The sequence below is a fragment of the Myotis myotis genome, unplaced genomic scaffold (genome assembly GCF_014108235.1).
Source record: "Myotis myotis isolate mMyoMyo1 unplaced genomic scaffold, mMyoMyo1.p scaffold_m19_p_9, whole genome shotgun sequence".
Lineage (NCBI taxonomy): Eukaryota > Metazoa > Chordata > Mammalia > Chiroptera > Vespertilionidae > Myotis > Myotis myotis.
Window position 1 is genome coordinate 68465889 of NW_023416401.1, and position 21888 is coordinate 68487776.

General features: G+C 40.3%; 1 protein-coding gene across 4 annotated transcripts in view; it reads left to right on the plus strand.

Annotated features, from left to right (window-relative positions):
- The window catches only part of PLCB4 (phospholipase C beta 4), a 382360-nt gene that overhangs the window by 19149 nt on the left and 341323 nt on the right, over positions 1–21888 (plus strand). For 2 of the 4 annotated variants that reach the window (XM_036322572.1, XM_036322574.1), the window contains exon 2: positions 6113–6167. The exons of the other annotated variants lie outside the window; for them this stretch is intronic. The gene's annotated coding sequence lies outside the window, so the exon portion shown is untranslated. The remainder of the gene's footprint in view (positions 1–6112; positions 6168–21888) is intronic. 4 annotated transcript variants of the gene reach the window in all.

Consider the following 21888-nt stretch of genomic DNA (forward strand, 5'->3'; position numbering starts at 1 on the left):
TATTATGGGAAAATACTTAATGTCTTTATACTAAATCATGTTATTTTCCACCAAAGATCTATGTATGGGAAATTTAAAAATAAAAGATAACTAATAGAAAGAGAGAAAAAAAATGGAAACATGCTTTATCACAAAGCTATCCCCAAATAAGTTTGGCTTCTAACACATTTTCAGTATTGTTTAAAATTCGCTGGACAAGTTAACCTGAAATGACAGAACAAAGAGGCTAATGTTTAGGCTAAAACCCTGAGGCTAACGTTTCCATCTTTGCAAGTGCATTAAAAACTGCACATATTGCATACAAATAATAGCCAAATGTTTCGGAGGTGGTGAATCTATTTCTTCTCCATGAGAATTTATGAAGTTGTTAAATTAGATTTCTTTGGAGTCATAGCTGTTTATTTCATTAAATTGTTTACTGGATAAATATTTTCACTAAGCTTTTCATCAACTTCAAAGAGGTATTATTTATTCAATAGAAAAGTGTGAGGATTCTATTGCAAAATGCATTTGTTTTTATTTTTCTTTGTAGGTCCTCCCTCCCCCCCTCTCGGCTTTTGGTTCAAATGAGTCTATTATTTTAAATTGCTTCAGTAGATCTGCTATCTCCTATGCATAGAAGCAGTGGGTTTTGTTTGTAAGCCCACCCATCCACCGGTTTCCAAGACAGACAACAGAGAGCAAAGCTATTCCACAGTGCCATCCACTCCGTAAGCAAGGCATGAAAGCCCTAGGGCTTGTGTGTGTTATGCACAGGGAGGGGGCTATTGATTTCTGAGAGAAACTGGAACTATAAGCTCTTAAGTTTATTTTGTATCATTTCTAAGTCATACAAATATGTGGTAGCTTTTAATTTTTTTTTTTTACATGCTGTAGGCATGTAGAATCTGCCATATTTTACAGCTGTAAGATGAGCTAGAGAAGGCCACTATCTGTATCATGTGAAATATCTGGTTTCTTACATGGCCAAACAGTAATTGTGCTTGATGTTACAGTGGACCCTGACTCTGCAGATACTTTTGCATCCATAATATGAAGGTTCTAGTGAGTGTTTTTCAGATAATGTACATGTACAACTTAAAAGCAATATTTGAGTAAAGACGAAAGTGAGGAAGCAGCATGGTAAAGTAGAAAAGTGAGAGCTGACCTTCCTGGGTTTCAATATTGTGCCTGCCTTTTACTAGATATATGACCTTCGGTGAGGTCCTTAGCTCCCTCTGAACTTGTCCTCATCTGTAAGGGAGATTCTAGTTGTGAAGATTAATTAAATACTAGGTGTAAAGTGCCTAACACATCAGCTAGCTTATGATAGCCACTTCATTAGTGTAGGTCTTTTCTTTCTATAGACAGTTGACAATTAAATATGTCATGGTGGGTCAGTTGAACAGTTCATACATCTCATGATATTTCCAGAAAGGATGCTTCCAGATTTTTTTTGAGGATTGAATACTTTTCATCAAGTCTCTTAGAAAAGTAATCTGTATGTTTTGCTCATGCATTCATTTATTCAGCATTTGTCAGTACTTGTTACATGCCAGCTTTCATCAGCTCTGGAAGTTTATATTCTATCGGAGAGTTCATATACGAGAGAAATGACTGTATAATTATTTAAGAGTTATTATTATTTTAATTTTTGCTAGAGGTATGTTTTTATTAATTTTTTTTTTTTTAGGAAGAGAGAAAGGGAGAGAGAGAAACATGGGTGTGAGAGAGAAACACCTATTGTTTGCCTTACGTTATATGTATCAACTGGGTATTGAACCTCCAACCTTTTGGTGTATGGGACGACACTGCAGACAGCTGAGACACCCAGCCAGGGCAATGACTGTGGAGTTTTAAGTTCCACAGAAGATGCATTGCCGAGGCCCTGTATTACCACAAAGTAGGTGCATCGGAAACATGACAGCCCTGAGAGGTATCAGTCTATTCTTGTTTTCTTAGAGATGTTTCATTTCTGATGCTTATTTTAGCCATACCTCTAAATATTTTCTTTGTGAGTCATACAGTTTTTGAAAACTCTTAAGTTAGAAGATTCTTCATTTTTTAATCACTGTGGTATAGTTTTGCTCTCTTTTTTTTGGTCATCATTTTCTTTTGTGTCCCTAACAGGAGAGTGTAGTGGTGGAATGATGAGTGGCTTGTTGTTTCTTACGGTTTTCCTGATAGCTGCTCTCCCTTAAGCGGTTGGCCTTTTAGTGTGAGGCATCCTCTTGACAAGTGGAAACTGTTGATGAAGTCAGTGATGATTACATAACTGTTATTGGACAGTTATGTGGAGCATCAGAGTTAGTGGAAATAGCAGTGGTTTCTGAGAACACAGCTAGGGAACAGGGCGGGGGGAGGGGGGATAAATTATATCTGCTGTTTGTTAGAATATTTTTGGCTGTGGATTTATGGAAAGCAGTAGCCTAAACTCACAGAAGCTTGTCACTACTAACATGAAATGCAAGTTTAGTAATCCAAACATTTTGGGCAAGTGTAGCATCTCAGGGATGCCACCAAAGAACCAGGCTCCCTCTTCCTTTCCCTCTGTTGTTTGTCTTCTGTCGTCATGGTTATGATATAACTCTGCACCTCCTAATAGCTATTCTCAGGAAAGAGGAAAGGGGATATGTTCATAGTATGAGAATAAACTATCTCAAGGATCTCTCGCTTGCATCACATGGCCATGCTAGCTGCAAGGGAGTCTGGAGAACTAACCATTTTAACCTGACATATTGCTACCCAGAAGAAAACCAAGACTGTGAATATTAGGCAAATAGTCATGACTGCTTATATGGGGATTTTATTTTTATCATTTCTAGTAGCCTTAGATTTCATGATTTGGTAAGTAGTAGTTGCCACCTCATTCATTCATTTATTTGACAAATATTTATTAAATGCCTACTACCTTATAATGTACCATTTTCCCAATTTAATAAAACTAGACTACAAAATATGGCTGAATGAATAAAAATTCATGGATGAGTATGGATGTTAGCTACTGAAAGCTTCTTTTAGCTCATGTAGTAAATTGCTCGAACTGTGATTTTCAAATTGAAAACAAGTGAATTTTGTTTAGCTGACCTCCATCATGCAACTTGTTCATAATTATTACCCACACATTCCCTTCTTTGACCCTTGATCTTTTTGCAGATAAATTTGGAAGCCTGCCTCATAAGGCCGAGTTGCTCTGGCTTTCCTATTATACTCTCTTTCCCAGGTTTTATGTGCTTATCCATTAAGTCAGACAAATGCCCTTTTCATAATTGGGTATTGTTTTTTTCCTTTTTATTAGAAAGGAAACAGATTGTTTTAGGTCAGGAAAACTAAAATAAGAAAACAGAAAACCATCAACTACATTTGTTTTTTGTCATCATCAAATCTCATGTTAGGATTCAACCGTCTTGTGCATATTCTATTCAGAGGGAACCCAAGTTTGTTCTTGCCCCTGGTTCACTTCGAGGAAGGCTTGCACAGATTCACCAGGGTCTTTCCTTAAACCATGTTCAAGGTCAGATTTCCAGGAGTGGGTCAATCAGTCAAATTCCTAGGCTATGAGAATGATTTTACTTGGTGTGTGACTTTTCTTTGTTGTGAAAGCTGAGTTCAAGCCTCAGGTGATCTCTTCTAGTCTCTTTCAAATTCTAGCCAGATTAGTGGTATCATCTATCAAGTGCCCATCTTTTGGCTGTTTCACAGCAGTAGAAGACTCAGGGAGCTCAAGTGGGTTGTAAATCTGATAGTTTTTACTTGTGACCCCAAATTTTGCACTAAGAAAGACTATTTTTAAAAAATATATATATTTTATTGATTTTTTTACAGAGAGGAAGGGAGAGGGGTAGAGAGTTAGAAACATCGATGAGAGAGAAACATCGACCAGCTGCCTCCTGCACATTCCTTACTGGGGATGTGCCCACAACCAAGGTACATGCCCTTAACCAGAATCGAACCTGGGACCCTTGAGTCCACAGGCCGACGCTCTATCCACTGAGCAATACCGGTCAGGGCAAGAAAGACTATTTTTTAATGGTCCCCTCGCAGACCTCTTGTTTAGAAAGTTTTTGCTCATGAAATTGATCACATTGATATTAATTATAGGTTATCAATTTCCCTGCTTATATTAATCAAAGGCATATTTAACTATCTACAATATTCAACAAGCATGAGATAACCAATATTTCTGTGTTGATATCACTTAATTCAAAGCAAAGGTACTTGACATAAAACAATGCTTTATTGCAGTTAAATATATACCTCTTATTTGGCTTGTGAAGTACTGGAAGGAAGCTTCAAGGCCATTATTACTTCATTTATAAAACCATAACTGCTCGCTGTTCATTTTTCCTCGTGTGGTACTTAATGACCATCTTTTAACTTTTTGGAAAATTTTAAATGTAACAAAAGTATAGTGAATATTACAGTGAGCCTTTATATATCCATCATTAAACCTTCAGATAGCATTACTAAGCCATCACACAGCCATCATTAAACTATAACAAAACCATGGGCACTTTGTTTCATCTGTTACCCATCAACAACCCCAACTGCATTGTTTTGAAGCAAATCCTAGCTTTATTATTTGTGGATGGCCCGTTTATGAACTGAAAATCTGCGAGCTTTAAGCTCTATTCCAGTTGTTGCTATGCCATTGATTATGATTTGGCTCCGTGTGTGACTGTTGACCCATGTCTCTTATCAGTCATCAGTCTCTCTTGCCTTTCTTTTGTTAGCAGAGTTGACCTGCCTCTGAAATTTCAGAAATAGAATAGACAGCTATTACTGACCCTAACTGTACTGTATTGGCAGTGAGAGCCCAAGCAATGCTGGCTAATAGCTCAAGTGAAGAAAAGCAGGAGAAAAAATGGCTCCCGATACTGGCTTGTTTGGGGGAGTCCACGTGGAGAATTGGTGTTGCTTCAAAAGAAAGAGGTTCTGGAGCTAAATGTGGCCAAGAAGGGCTGTACTCAACCTTGGCTATATGCAGGTATGGATGTGGGTGCAGGATTCACACTCCTTTCAGTAAGGTGTTGGGAGAAGATCTTAGAGTTTACCAAGGGTCTTTATTGTCTGAAAAGAAGGTGGTAACTGAAGCAACCACCAGCTAATCTAGGAGTCCCCTTTTGATGTGTGTGCGTCTACATTCCTTTAATTTATGCACTGGTAGTCATTTCATGTCCTTGGAGCTTTTTTGGGGTTAGAAATCTGGCCATTGTTTCTGAATCTACACATCATTATCTCCATTGGAAGTTAAATTAATTTTCACGTGAAACCTTGCATGCCAGGGTCAGAGTCAGGATTATATTCTTGTGGACATTATTCCATTGGTCATTTTAATTAGATTGAACAGAAATGATTTTAATAGTAGATGATTAACTTGTATAAAACTAAATCATTTATTTCCTTCTTTGGGCTTGAGTATAGAAAATTAAAATATTAGGACATTTTAATCTATACCAACACATAATTTTGAATAGAAAAATTGCATTTAGTGTTTGTGTGTGACTAGCAGGTTTTATGTCAATTATTTATTGAAAATAATAAAAGTAAAATAAAATCAGATAGATCCTATTTTGATTTACTTTTCTTTATATATTTTTCTTGATCTAAAAGTATTAGCTAAGAAAAATAGAGCCCATATATGTGGCTTATTAGCTTGGACAATAAAAGAAAATTCAACAGGAGACATCAGCTTATAATTGTTACCTACACAGTCTATTACAACCACTTTACTTCATTTTTCCACTGGGAAATAGAAATAGGAGTGGAGTTCTATACACTTATTTCTTCATTTATACATTTATTTCATGGAATAAAACAAAACATTTGCGTATAGTCATTGGAATAGATGTGAGGGAAATATTTCAATGCTAGTTTTGAAAAATTCCCTTTTACTTTTATACATTTCCATTTGCTTTTACCCATTAGCTCCTTAGAAATCAAATAATTGGAATAAAATTCTTCAAAATATATAATTTAGATAGAAATAAATATGTTAATTCTTACTTGAAAGTTTTCCATTGTTTAATATTGTACATGAAACCATGACATGAGGAAATTTTGGCAGGTCTTTAAAGTTCACCTTTGTGACTCTGTTATTAGTAGATAGCCTTTCTTCTTTTTCCCCCCACAGGAGACGACAGGTTCTCTGTGATCTGGAATCCTGAAATGTGATCTTCCTTAAAAAGGTAGGCGTATGTGCTTTTTAAAATTAATTTGTGACTTTCAAAAATTGAGTTATCTTGATTAAATTGCAACTCAGACCTTTAATCTGGAAGCAAGTTTTATGCTGCTAATGCCTGCCATTGTGGTTGATTTAAAATCTCATATTCAGCTTCCTAAATTCAGCATTGGATTTGCCAGGCTTTTTAAAGAATGACTCTTGTGAGCAAGTGTTTGATGTCTACAGCAGTCTACATGTGATGTGTAATAAGTGGATGTCTCTCAGTAGCTACTCTTGTTATTGAAATAGATTAATTTCAGCTTATCTTGATGAAATATGGTCCTCTTTTTTTCAGTGGGTGACATCATTCTAGGAAACCCACAGAGTTGGGAAGTAGAATATGGTCTGGCCAGTAAAAGTTGTCATATCTTCCTTTTTTTTTTTTTTTCTTTCTGTGAGATTTGTTTTCATAGTGTGAATTGTGATTTGCTTGATACTTTATTAGCTGTAACAAAGTTATGAGCATTCTTCGGTTTATGGCATTTTTTGTAATCTATCTGGGCTCTTTAGGATGTTTCTAAATTTCATGGGCGCTCCGAGCCCAGCAGTTGTTTTATTTTCACCTAATAAATTTTACTCTGAAAGGTGTGCTTGGGGATCTTTATTCTGATGACAGCATGGTGACCAGAGCAGGGCCTACACAGTGGGGGAAGTTCTGGGCACAAGTGCTACAGGATCTCCTCTGAGATTCTGTGATGTTCCAAGATCACAGAGGTCAAATGTGACCTTGTGTCACTAGCCTCCAATGTTTCCCTTTGGTCTCCTCTCAGATTGTAAGATTTGAGCTCTTAGACTATTTCTGGGCAGAGAATTTATGGTGTAGGAACATTTCTTCCCCATTTTATAATGTGATGGTGATGGGGTCTTTCTTTATTCTTCTGTCAGCGTCACAAAAGTGACTGTTCATCTCCAGCTGTCAGTGACCTTGTCCAGCTCAAGGGCACATCCAGCCTAGGAATAGATCAGTTCTCCTCTCTGACACAGCTCCCAAGCTAGCTACCCATATATTACTAATAAAACTTCACCTACCTCTTGATGGCAAAAAAGGAGAATTAGACTAGATCATTGGGAATCTAGCATGAAAAACAAACATGCTTTCTAATCTCTGAATTGGAAATAGAGGAGTTTAAGCTAAGGTGGAATATTTGGCTATCTAAGATAAGTTGAAACACCAGTGTAAACTCAGCATTTGGACATTAGTACTATGAGAGTATATTTGAAAATAGAGACATCAAACTGCTAATCTGTTTCAGAAATGGACTTGAAAAAATCTGTTGTATGCAGATGAATTACAGGGAAATGACTGCAAAGTGACTAAGTAAAGGCTTGTTATATATTTTTTCCTCAAATTATTTCTTCAGATACTGGCTTCAAAGATGATACAGAAACACATAAGTTAATCACAGGCAGAGAGTGAGGATACTTTTTGATGAAATGATGATAGGAAAGGACTTGGTGAAAATAAGAGTTATGGGAAATAGGAATAGTTAGACCTTGATCCTTGAATCTAAAATGATAATTGGGCTTAGCTGCAGCATAAGTAATTATTGTCCATCTGCTGCCAGATATACATTGAAAAATCTGACTTCAAACATTATGAAAGATGCTTTTTCTCATTTCTCTAACTCTAATCTAAAGACTCTCTTGTGGACAATGACCCACATCTCTGTAACATATTGTCACATATCGGATGGACATTTAGAGACACGGTATTTAAAAGACAGCTCCTAACCTGTGTTGGCCACAGAGCCCAGGAGACTGTGGGATATTGTAAGAGCTCTTGGAGCCCATGGTAGTACCAAGGATGGTTCACGTTCCTTGTGTATGTATATGACTATTTGACAATTATCTGTAGCTGCCGCTGTTCTGAAGAAATGTACATGAATATAAAATGTTACTGAATTAAGAGGAGCTTCTTGACATAATGTATTTTCTTAACAGTAGTTAAAGCACAACTTGTAAAAGGTTATTAATTTGTTTGCCATTAAAAATGGGTCATCATAACCTGGATGGTGTGGCTCAGTGGTTGAGCATCAACCCAAGAATCAGGAGGTTAACATTTTGTCATGTCTGCCGTAGACATTTGTCACCAATTGGGTTGCCCAGCATCTGAGTATTTTTCCCAAATTGGGGGAAACCCATCATTGTATGAAACTGGGTGGGTGAGAGTGCCCTTGTTTCTTTTAATTGCTGAAACAGAAATGCCCACTTTTGTGTTTTTCCTGACTTGTGCCAGCTAGCATGAGCACAGGACTTAAGGACTGCCAAATCTGGAATTGTCCCTCTGGAGTGATTGATGGCTTAGAATTCTGTCTGTCTGCTGCACGCAGCAGCACTGGTGGCCCTGTGCAGAGCTAGTTGTGGTGGTCAGGGCCAGTGACTTTGGTGGTAGGTGTAACAGAGTCGACTGTTGAGAAGAAAGGAGAAATGCTAAGGAAAACAGCTTTTCTGCATATGTTAGGAGCCCAAACTAGCTTCACCTATTCCAACTAACATTTTTTTCTACATGGAGTAATAATGACAGCATAATTAAAGACCATCAAGAGAAGCAGATATCAGTGATTCATGAAATTAGTCATAACACAAGTAAGACATCCTGACATTCTTTTAAGGAAATAAATCCTTTCATTAACCTTTATTAAAAAACCCCGCATATCTCAGAATTACAAACATCCCACTTTGGCTTAGTGATGAAACAAGTCTTTTTTTTTTTTTTTTTTTTTTTTGATAGAGGTTGTTTCTTCTGCTCAGATTCTAATCAACACCATTGCCTGTGAACAATCACATTTCTGATTTTTAGCGGCTAGGTTGACCGGCCTGTTTTGTTTGTTTTCTAGAACAAGCAGACTGTGCCATATTGTTTTACATGGTGTTTAAGCATATTGTCTGTTCTTCCCGTGTACTGCTTCCCTACTGTGGTGCACACAGCAGCTGTGTGACCATCTGTGTCAAATCTGGGACACCTCTCCTAAACCCCATGCTCTATCTTTTTTGTCCCTCTTGTTAGATGCATGTGATTGTGAAGTGTAGTGGATAATCAGGAGACAGGATTGAAGAAACCTGGGTCTAAATTGTTGCATGAAGAAGATCTCTTCACTAACCAGGCCTACCTACGTGTTTCTGCATAGAAGATATTTGATGATCATATGTGCAGTTTTTCCCACTAATAACTCTGTACAATAGAAGAAAAGGTATAAATTATGTGAGCATGAGAGGAAGAAATAAATTTCTATGTGTTCAGCCTTTATATATTTTTTTGGATCTATTTGTTACAGAAGCTGATATTAGCCTTATATACACTCTCATTTAGCTATGTAAATGTTACCATTTTTTCTTATCAATTCTTTGCTGACCATTTTCTTTTTTTAGTTGCTCATTATCTGGAATCTTCCTCTGCATAGTAGCTACTGCACAGTATCATGTGTTAAACATAGTTATGATGAAGCTATTGAAGAAGCTAGGACACATATTTCCCTATATTGCTCCATATTGCTTACAGATAGACCTAAGAATTAGAAGAGAGCTTGATGTCTTATTAGAAAAACAATTTGTCAATTTTGTAAAATGGAGATTCAGCATTTTGAGTGACTTTTTAATGAAGATTGTGGTTTCGGAGTACCCAAATTTAGTGACTAATTTTCACTTCCAGGTGTAAGGGTTTCATGTAGGCTATATAGGCAAACAGTGAAGGTGGAAAGGATGCTATGAAGTCATCTTGGATTAAAACAGAGGAAGAAAGTATGTGGTGCTCATTCAAAAGTCTCCATGTTGTAGGTCCAGAGAACCCTTTGCGTTGGGCTTGACGTGTAAATGATTGCTTGGCAGAGTGAGGTATTAGGGATTTAATGTTTCTGTTTACTATGTATTAACTAATAACATTTTCCTTTTTTAAAATGTAGAAATAGCCTCTATGCTTGTGAGGTTACTAACAGAGGTTTTTTGTATGCCATATATTTGAAATGTTTTGAGTCCTGTGGTGGGAAAATACTTAATAAACACATAAATATTTATGTTAATAGATTGTTTTTGTTGACTTAGCATACCTCCATTTTTTCCCCTTTAATAATGAAAGAGCATCTTTCAAGTGATATGTAACAACTTGAGCAAAATATACATTTTTAGTGTCTACACTGTGTAGCTTGTGACAGATGATTTAATCTCTCCTGCCGTTTCCAGGCACTATTCAGGAAGACGATTATGAACAAGGTAAAAGGTTTGCACAAAGGAGCCACATGATTGTCACTTTTATCTAAGCTATGAGGTGATAATATTTAAGTTGAGGACTTGTTCTTGTAGGAACCCCACAACTTCGCCCCCATTGCCTCCACTTTTTTAAAGTCTGTTCTTCCAGTGTACTTGTTTAATTTTAACATATTGATTGTGTAATCTATGCCATCAAATAGAGTATATCTTGAACTTTTTGGTCTCAGGCTCCTTTATACTCTGAAACATTATTCAGGGTCCTGAACAGCTTCCATGTATGTAGCCTATATCATACATATTTGCCATATTCGAAAGGAAGATGGAGACATTTAAAAATGCTTATTGATTTTAAATACTAATAATAAACCCATTACATGTTAATATAAAAACATTTTTAATGAAAAATCACTGTATTTTTAAAATACGTTTGGTGAAGAGAGTGGTGCTGTTTTATATTTTTGCAGTTCTTTAATTTCCGACTTAATAGACAGGTCTGGATTCTCCTATTTGCTTCTGTAGTCTGTTGAGATCAAACATGATGAGGCCTGTGAAGAGCTCCAACTTGGGAAAGAATAAGAGTGAGAAAGACAAGTGCTCATTTGCCTTAGTGTCACTGTGAGACCATGGTGCCCCTCAAGTGGTCTTGGGACCGTACTTGAGAACAGCTGCTGTGTGCTGGATCCCAGCGCCTTGTCTTTTGTGTCTCTAGTTTGGCCACATGTACTTCTTTGTACCAGAGAAGCCCCATCCAGTGAGGGTGGTTGTAGTAAGAAGTCAAGGATGAGAAAAAAACTGCATCATATATGAAAACATTCTCGTTTGGTTCTATCTGCAGAAACCTACATCACCTAATTGACCCAATGCAAGCATTTAAAATACCAGTGTCTGTATCTATCTATACTGTGTTTCTCTAAATGAGAGGCATCTCAAAGTATTGATAATTGGGATTATGATCATTCACATGTGTGATGAGATGGTGGGCAGTTCCCAAATATTAGTAAATATATTTGTCAGATATAATGGTTTCTGAATAACAAACCAGTGCCATACAAGAAGTAATTTATTTATTACAATGGCTTATGACTTGTATTATTTATAATCATAGGTATTTCTCCTTTGTGTGTCTGGAGGTTAGCTAGGATGTGATTTACCTTGGCTGTGCTCCACTGGGCTTGGCTCCCAGCTGTGGGCTGGGGTCAGGGTTACTCCCTATGTCTGTCTCTCTCCTGATATTTGCATGGGGCATATTCTTCTGCGATGGCAGAAGTGTAAGGACTGACCAGAAACCTTTAGTGTCTCTTAAGGCCTTTACTTGGAGCTGACCCACCGTCGTTTCAACTCACATACCATTGATAAAGCAAATCAAATGTTCAAGCTTGATAGCAATGTGGCAGGAAAGTGAGAGGTGTGGGGGTGGGTAGTGAGAGGGAAGAACTGTTGGCTTTGAAATATTCTAATCTACCACAATGTGCAGTTCCAAATATCAGTAAATAATCATTTCTATCTAATTAATTCTTACAGAAATAACTAAGGGACTAAATTAAAATTTACATTTTAGACTGCAATCTTCCTATTGATTGTATCTTCAAGCTATCTAACCCTTCTTCCCATTCTCACAGCTGCTTTTCAAGTTGTTTCTTGATCCTATTGATCTGAACTATTGTGAGAGTCTCTAAATTGGTCTCTGTCCTAGTAACTATTGCTATGCAACGCACCACTCCAAGTCTGAGTGCTCAAAACCACAGTAGTCTTGAATCTGCAGTGAGGGCAGGTAGAGCAGAGAGGCTTGTCTTTGCTCCTTGTGGCATCAGCCAGAGGGTCTTGACGGCATACCACAAGGTTCACTTCTGAGATGTTTCACTCGCGTGCCTGCCAAGTTGGTCCCAGCTGTCAGCTGGGATCTAAGGGCCAGGAACCTCAGTTTACCCCCAGGTGGGCTGTGCACAGACTGCTTAGGCTTCCTTATAGCACGGTTGCTGAGTTACAAGAGTAACTGTGCCCTGATTCGCCTCCCTAAAGCATAGCTCCCATTGTTCCCCATTTTCTACGAAACAGGAAGCAAGTTCATTTTGCCCCAGAATGATCGATTTATGTTTATTCTAATCCCTCTTTAGCATTCCCTGTGCTCCAACCAAACTTGGGGCTTTTCCTCCTTTTGCCTTTGATCATATGTTGTTGTTTTTTCCCTCTCTTCATAGAATCTTATGCCTGTAATCTTTTCATATTCTGCCATTGTGTGCTCAAAGTAAATACTACCTTTTCATGAAGATTTATAACCTTTTGTAAAATGCCTTCTGTTTTCTCTTATAGTAAATTTTAACTCTTATCCCTTTTAAAGACCTCCCAGGTTGTCTCTTATATAATAATATATGCATGTGTATGTGTTTTATATACTCTAGTAGAGTTTATGTCACTTGAAGGAAGTCCATATTTTTGTATAATACTAGAGGCCCGGTGCACGAAATTTGTGTACTCAGGGTGTCCCTCATCTGGCCTGCACCCTCTCACAGTCTGAGAGCCCTCGGGGGATGTCCAACTGACGACTAAGCCATCAGTTGGACATCCCTAGCTCTGCCGTGGAGGCAGGAGAGGCTCCTGCCACAATTGCTGTGCTCACCACCCGTGAGCCCAGCATCTGGCTGAGTGGCACTCCCCCTGTGGGCGCGCACTGACCACCAGGGGCAGCTCCTGCGATGAGTGTCTGCCCCCTGATGGTCAGTGCACATCATAGTGACAGTTGTTCTGCCATCTGGCTGAAACTAGCTCTCCAACATCCCCCGGGGGGTCTCAGATTGCGAGAGGGTGTAGGCAAGGCCGAGGGACCCCGCTGGTGCACAATCGGGGCTGGGGAGGGAGGGACACGGGAGGTTGGCCAGCTGGGGAGGGACCATGAGAGGGCTCCAGGGCATGCCTGGCTCATCTTGCTCAGTCCTGATCGGACCCCAGCAGCAAGCTAACCTACCAGTCGAAGCCTCTGCCCCCTAGTGGTCGGTGCATGTCATAGTGAGTGGTTGAGTGGCCTTAACATATCATTAACATATTACACTTTGATTGGTTGAACAGTCGACCAGACGACCGGACACTTAGCATATTAGGCTTTTATTATATAGGATTAATTTTTAAATGCAGTAATATTTTGAAATACATGAAACAAGTGCTTGCTTTGAGAGTATGAATGGAATTAACAAAGTATGTTTACACTCACCTCAAAACTGATTGTTGACTAGTATTGCTGTTTAGCTATACAATAAATAAGTAAAACTACACAATGACTTAACTACCAACATTAATGTCAGAAAATATTATTAAAAAGAGATTTTACTTGTAATAATGATAGACAATCATACAAAAGATGGGAGTATCTTACCTAGACATGTGTAGGAACTAAGTGAGGAAAGCTATACAATTTAATCATAGGGCATAAAATAAGTTGCAACTTTGTGGAGAGCAATACTCTCGTTTTTGGAAAGTAATACAAAAATATCAGTTTTGCTCAGTTAAACTACAAACACAGTACAATCCCTATCAAACTGGGGAACTTGCCAACATGATTCTGAAGTCCATCTGGAAGAATGAACCTATAAAACCAGAATTATAAGAAATATTTATCTCAGGTACTTGACATTGCAAATATCAAAGAATAATATGTCAGTGATGATTGAACAGTTGTAATGGTACAAGAATACATCAATGAGTAAAATATAGAGAGTCTATTTTTAGATAAGTATGTAAGGTAATTTAGTATGTGATAAGGTTGGCATTCCAAATTGGAAGGAAAAAGATGAATTATTCAGTAAAAGGTGTTGGGACACCTGCCTAGTCATCTGGAAAAATAAAGCAGAATCCATACCAAACACCTCATACAAAAATAATTCTAGGGGATAAAAATTGTAAATGTAACAGGGTAAGCTATAAAAGTATGAGTAAAGTATATGGATGGATATTTTACAAACATGTGGTGGGAAAGGCATCTCTAAGTTGAAATCATGAAGGCAAGAATTTAAAATTTTAAAGTACATAAATCATTTTAAATCTCTTATTATTTTATTTTAGTGAAGTGGAATGCCATATGAACTTATTTAAAGGACATTATTCTGGGGAAATATTTGCATAACATATGACAAACAAAGAGCTGATATTCCTAATGTACAAAGAGGTTTTACAAGTACCTCTTATACTTTTATCAACAACATGAAAATCTTAATAGAATTATGGGAGAAAATACAAATAGGTAACTCATAAAATAATAAAAATGGGGCCAGCAAACATGTTAAAAGTATGTGCAATCCTACTAACAATCAAACGCGCGAATGAGCCCAGCTGGAGTGGCTAAGTGGTTGAGTTGGCTTATGAACCAGGAGGTCACAGTTGGATTCCTGTTCAGGGCATGTGCCCGAGCTCCATCCCCAGTAGGGGCGTGCAGGAGGCAGTCGATCAATGATTCTTTCTCATCATTGACGTTTCTATCTCTCCCTCTCCCTTCCTCTCTGAAATCAATAAAAAAAGTGCAGATTAAACCAACAATGGTATAGCTCAATAACCAAAATGATGAAAAGAAAACAAAAACAAATCTCTACAATTGGTGATGGTGTGGGGAAGGGAGTACTATAACATAGTTCTCAAACTGGTGAAGGACTGTTTTTCCCCCAATCTGTGTTTTGATTGATATATTGTCAAATACAGTAAAAATAAATAACCAGAAAAAGAAAATACACAAAATGAAATCTCAACTGTATTTCTGTAAAATGTTCATCAGATATAAAATTACTCTGTCGAATTCCCATAAAAGTTTCTACGTTTGCTCTCAGTGTCTGAGCCTCCCCCATTAGGACCCAAGAGTGGACAGGTGCGGTCAGTGTCACTGTGGGCCGCTCTCTGAAAAGCACGGCTTTAATACACTAATGCAATGGTTCCCAACGTGGGGCGTGTTCCCAACATAGGGGGTCAATTTGATTTTTAAGGGGGGCAATTCAAGAATGAGTTATTAACAGTGAATTTTTTGCATTTCTTATGGTAGGGGCTTCATATACAGTATATAAATATATATTGTGACATATCTATGCATTTCAGTTCTCTATTATATGTTTTGAAACTTTATTTGCTATTTTTTTATATCACTTCATATTATTATTACTTTTTAAGCAATTTCTTAGTGATTTCTCCCTCAGTACTCCAATTGCCCTTTCATTCTTTTAATTTTCTCTTTCCTGGATGCCATGTTCCTTTGGAAGCTTGTTTAGACCACGTTAATGACCTTTTAGGCTTCTTCCACGTGAACAGGAGTTCACTTTTTATTTTTTTTTAAATATATTTCATTGATTTTTTACAGAGAGGAAGGGAGAGGGACAGAGAGCTAGAAACATCAATGGGAGAGAAACATTGATCAGCTGCCTCCTGCACACCTCCCACTGGGGATGTGCCCGCAACCAAGGTACATGCCCTTGACCGGAATCGAACCTGCGACCTTTCAGTCCACAGGCCGACGCTCTATCCACTGAGCCAAACCGGTTAGGGCAGGAGTTCACTTTTTAAATAATAAGAATTATATGTCACAGGGCGGGTATCAGGATTTTAGAGGTGCTTAGATGGGGCATGGCCAAAGAAAGTTTGGGAACCACTGCACTAATGGGAGAGTACGCTGGTTCAGAATTTCGGAAGGGAAGATGGGCAGTATGTGTGAGATTTTATTTATTTATTTATTTTTAAATATATTTTATTGATTTTTTACAGAGTGGAAGTGAGAGGGATAGAGAGTTAGAAACATCCATGAGAGAGAAACATTGATCAGCTGCCTCCTGCACACCCGCCAGTGGGGATGTGCCAGCAACCAAGGTACATGCCCTTGACCGGAATCAAACCTGGGAGTCTTCAGTCCACAGGCCAATGCTCTAGCCACTGAGCCAAACTGGTCAGGGGGTATGTGTGAGATTTTAAATGTGAAAACTTCTATCTCTAGTAATTTATTTTAAGGTTATAGTCAGATAGTTACATAATATTCCAGCACCATCCTATCTAATAAAAGAGAAACATGGTAATTGGCGTACGACTGCTACCCTTCCCATTGGCTAATCAGGGCAATATGCAAATTAACTGCCAGTCAAGATGGCGGCCGGCAGCCAGGCAGCTTGAAACTAACATGAGGCTTGCTTGCTTCAGTGACGGAGGACTCCAATGTTCCCCGCCTGCCACTGCAGGCCTCTGAGCTGGCAGTTTGAAACATAGTAACGAATATAGAAGCTAAACAAAACCCCAGAAACCAGCTTTCAGCTAGCCAGGATCTCAGACCTAGAGTTGATACAGAGTTTCGATTGTAGAACCTAAACAAACCAGATACCTGCTTTCAGGAGTGGAGGCCTAAGAGCTGGAGCCTCAGAGCAAAAGCTGGCTCAGAATAAAAAAAAAAAAAAAAAAAAAAAAGGAGCAGTTGGGAGCTTCAGTCCCAGCCTGAAAACAGCCCTCAGCCCCTCACCCAGACTGGCCAGGCACCCCAGTGGGGACCCCCACCCTGAAGGGTGTGTGACCAGCTGCAAACAGCCATCATCCCCTCATCCAGGCTGGCCAGGCACCCCAGTGGGGACCCCCACCCTGATCCTGGACACCCTTCAGGGCAAACCAGCCAGCCCCCACCCATGCACCAGGCCTCTGTTCTATATAGTAAAAGGGTAATATACCTCCCAGCACCGGGATCAGCAGAGCTGCAAGGCCTCCCTGCACCGGGATCAGTGTGACAGGGGGCAGCGCCCAAACCCCCTGATGGCCCTGTGGCTCTGTGTGTGACAGGGGGCGGGGCCACAACCTCCCTATTGGCCCTGCTCTGTTCCTGACAGGGGAAGGCGCCCCAACCCCCTGATCAGCCCTGCTCTGTGCCTGATAGGGGGCAGCTCCCCAACCTCCTGATCGCCCTGCGGCTCTGTGTGTGACAGGGTGCGGCGCCCCAACCCCCCAACCCCACAGGCCCTGCTCTGTGTGTGACGGGGTAGAGCCATAACCTCCCCATCGGCCCTGCCCTGAGTGTGAGAGTGGCGGCGCCCCAACCCCCTGATCAGCACTGCTCTGTGGGTGATAGAGGGCAGCGCCCCAAACCCCCACTCCACGGGCCCTGGTCTGTGTGTGATAGGGTAGAGCCATAACCTCCCCATCGGCCCTGCCCTGAGTGTGACAGTGGCGGAGCCCCAACCCCTTGATTGGCCCTGCTCTGTGGGTGGTAGAGGGCGGTGCCCCAACCCCCTGATCTGCCCTGCTCTGTGCATGACAGTGGGGAGCTCCCCAACCTCCTGATCGCCCTGCGGCTCTGTGTGTGACAGGGTGCGGCGCCCCAACCCCCCCACCCCACGGGCCCTGCTCTGTGTATGATAGGGTAGAGCCATAACCTCCCCATCGGCCCTGCCCTGAGTGTGACAGTGGCGGAGCCCCAACCCCTTTATCGGCCCTGCTCTGTGGGTGATAGAGGGTGGCGCCCCAACCCCCTGATGGGCCCTGCTCTGTGCGTGACAGGGGGGAGCTCCCCAACCCCCTGATGGGCCCTGCTCTGTGTATGACAGGGTGGAGCTTCCCAACCCCCTGATGGGCCCTGCTCTGTGCGTGACGGGGGGAGCTCCCAAACACCCTGATTGGCCCTGCTTTGTGCGTGACAGGGCTGTGGCGCCGCAACCTCCCCATCGACCCTGCCTTGAGTGTGACAGGGGCTGGTGCCCCAACCCCCCAATCAGCCCTACCCTGAGCGTGACTAAGGGTGGAGTCGCAACCTCCCAATCCGCCCTGCTCTGTGCATCACAGGGGACGGCGCCCCAATTCCCCAATCGGCCCTGCTCTGAGCCCGACCAGGGGCTGCACCTAGGGATTAGGCCTGACCTCTGCCACCCGGGAGCAGGCCTAAGCCAGCAGGTCGTTATCTCCCGAGGGGTCCCAGACTGCGAGAGGGCACAGGCCGGGCTGAGGGGCCCCCCTCCCCCCCGAGTGCACAAATTTTTGTGCACCGGGCCTCTAGTCTGTAATAAAGAAAAAGATGGAACCCAAGTATCCTTCAGCATGGCATTGGTTAACTGGTTATGATAGAGTAAGACTATGTAGTTATTAAGAAATAATTAAGAAAATGTATATTAGAATTTTTTTATTATAGAAAATTCAAATATACACAGAAGTAGGAAGAACAGTATAAAGAATCCCCATAAACCATTACCCAGCTTCAACTCTCTCCCACTCATGGCCAAACTTGTCTCTGTCCCTTTGTGTTAGAGGTGTATTTATTTATGTGAAAATGATCATGATCGTTTGCAAATAAAAAAGAATAGGCTACAGAGGTGCATGTACTAGCATTCACTCATTTAACAAGTCTTGGTTACATACCTACCTCAGGCATGGCACTGTTTTAGGAGCTCGAGCTTCATAAGTGAATAAAAAAAGGATAAAAACTCAAGTAGCACCTTACATTCTAGTGGGGAAGACAGAACAATAAACAATCAAAATTATAGTATATAGCCACTGATAGTAGTTGGAAAGAAAATCTTACCATTTTCACTTATAGGGAATTCATGTGGTGTCTGAATGCATAATTATGGGAAATAAAATGACGTTTAAAAATGGGTTAAAATGATCGCTTCTTGATTTAATAAACATTTGACCCTCCAGCCCCCCGCTCCCCTGACACACACACAATGCATGCATTCTAGTGCTTATCAAATTATGAAAGCTGGGTTCAGATAAAATAACAGGAGGTTTTTTTCTGGCATCAGCCAAAAGTTATTTGGAAAACAGGCAGAACAAGTTCAAGTGCAAGCCTAATACAGTGAAGGGGAAGCTTTGTGTGCCAGGCACAGATGGAGTAAGTTCATTCTCACATAAATATTATCTCTTTGTTCTTGCCAGGGCCGAGCTGCAGTCATTGTCTTAAGTAGCTCCGGGAGTTTCCAGTTATGACTCCAAAGCCTTGGTCTTCTGGAAATTGTCACCTGGCTTTATGTGACCCTAACCAGCAGTGTGACCAGTGGGCCACTTAACCAGTGAGGTGTCAGTGTTGTGAGTGATGGGTGTGGAGGGGCAGGATCACCTCTTCCAGCTTTTATGCTCTGTGCATCCAGTATTCTCAAGTTTTTTGGACAAGTTTTCACAGAGAAGCTTAGCAGCTCTTCTGTTGTTAATAAATGGATATTTCACAGCACTCAACTATTTTTGCAGTGTGTTAATTTGTACAACATTTGAAACCTAGCATAGAGTATACAGATGATGTGTTGTAGAATTGTGCACCTGAAACCTGTACGATTTTGTTACCAATTGTCTCCCCAATAAATTCAATAAAAAGGAAAAAAAAAGGAAGAAAGAAAATGAATGCAGCATTAAGGCTACTTTCAACTATTTTGTTTGCAATTGTTTTTTTATTTATTTATTTTGAAGTACTGATTACAGTTGAAGGTATGTAAAGTATATATTTAATTGAGAAGAACATGTATACTAATTAGCATTTATTTCAGTAAAACTTGGTTCTTTAAAACATGGGATTTGAACATCTTCCCATTGATATAGGCATTGTTGTTTCAGACATAGAAATGTCCCTCAAACTATGATTTCTCCTCGGTTTGCACAGTATATTGCATGTGGGGGGAATAAAGAGATTGGACATTATTTAGACTAACTCTACATATTTAAAATTTCTCGAAAAGCCTGCAAGTAATGGTTGGCATCTGAGAGTATAAACAGGAAATTAGAGAGGCAGAAAGGTTCTTCATCGTCTGCCAGGGCTGGACTCCTGGTTTCATTTATTTTCATAGGACACCAGAAATCTGAGAATGGTATTTAAGCTGACCACATCTCTTTTGTAGCTAGCCTACACGTGGCAGTCTACAGACTGCCAAATCTTTCTACTTCTCTCCAAATTAGTATATTGGCATTTAAAGTACCGAATGTACTTTTCATCGATGAATGGTTTGAAATAAAGACAGTGGGACAGCGTGGCACTTCCATCATCCCAAAGCATTGCATTTTTTCCCCAAATGATGAAAGTAATAAATGTGATTTGTTATTAGAATTTTAAATTCCATGATGTGCAGGCCACCGCTGTTGCTATTTTAGTATCATTTTCTCTGGATCCACCTGTGTTCATTAAGCCATTGGTCATTGTGTTCGACAGATTTTTTCCAAGGGGAGATAGTAAGAATGTTAGTAGGTGTTCCTGGGAAAAAAATGTGTTTGGCAAATGCCAGGTTGAAAAATGTTAGATTCAGCTTTGTCACAGATGCCCTCCTTAGTGCCAGTCCTCCTGGGGACTGTCCCCACCCGGGACTATCCCCATCCAGGAGGAATGTCAGCACAGCCCTGGCAGGACTGCTGGTCCCAGATTTGTTCTGGCAGCGCACCTGCTAACATGGCACCGGAGCGTATTGCAGATGGCAATGCAGATGCATTTTGTTTTTGTTTGTTTTGTAAAATCGAGATCTCATGCTTTTTCCACTTAACATATTGTGAACATTTTGCACTTTTCCAAAAATTGCTTGTCCTCCTTGTTATTTTTCAAAGTGTCCCATTTATAAAGGTTCTGGATATAAAGCTGGGGCGTAACCCAGGTGGCAGATCATTGTAGCCGGTGGTGGTCATCTCGAAAGGTTCTGGGTTATAAAATGTTTGTACTCATTTTGTTCCTGCCATCCACACACAAACCTTCACTTTGGACAACTGCTGCTAAAGCTCCTGGATTCAGAGTTCCCCAATCCACTGCTAACTTGTTTGCTTGGGAAAGGCCTGACAAAGATAGGCTGCTTTTAATGCAAATGGCCAATTTTCTCCTGTTGGTGGGCAGTTCATTTAAAAATAGTTTTATTTATAAGCCCTGGTCGGGTCCCTCAGTTGGTTAGAGCATCATTGTGATAAGTCAAGGTTGCAGGTTCCATCCCTGTTCAGGGCACATATAAGAATCAACCAATGAATGCATAAATACTAATAAGTGGAACAGAAAAATCAGTTTCTCTGCCTCTGTCTCTCTCCCCCTTCCTTCCTTTCTCTAAAATCAATGAAAATTAAAAAAAAAAATTATGTATTGTATTGTAAAAATAGCCTCTTGAGAAGAATGGCCTGCTTCAAGTAGCTGTCATAGATTTAGTTTTCTTTCAGACAGAAATGATTATTTTGATCCATAATAGTTTATTGTTTTCCCAAAGTATTTTTCCGCTGTGAAGTAGAAATGTGAACCTAATGTTTCTTAAAGCCCACCAATGGGAAGCATTGCTAGCACCATTCCTTCATGACTGATTATCTAAAACTAGAGGCCTGGTGCACGAAATTCGTGCACAGGGGTAGGGGTTGGGTGTGTGTGTGTGTCCCTCAGCCCAGCCTGCACCCTCTCCAATCTGGGATCCCTCTCACAATCCAGGACTGCTGGCTCCCAACTGCTTGCCTGCCTGCTTGCTTGATTGCCCCTAACTGCTTCTGCCTGCCAGCCTGGTCACCCCCAATGTCCCTCCCTGCAGGCCTGGTCCCTCCCAACTGCCCTCCCC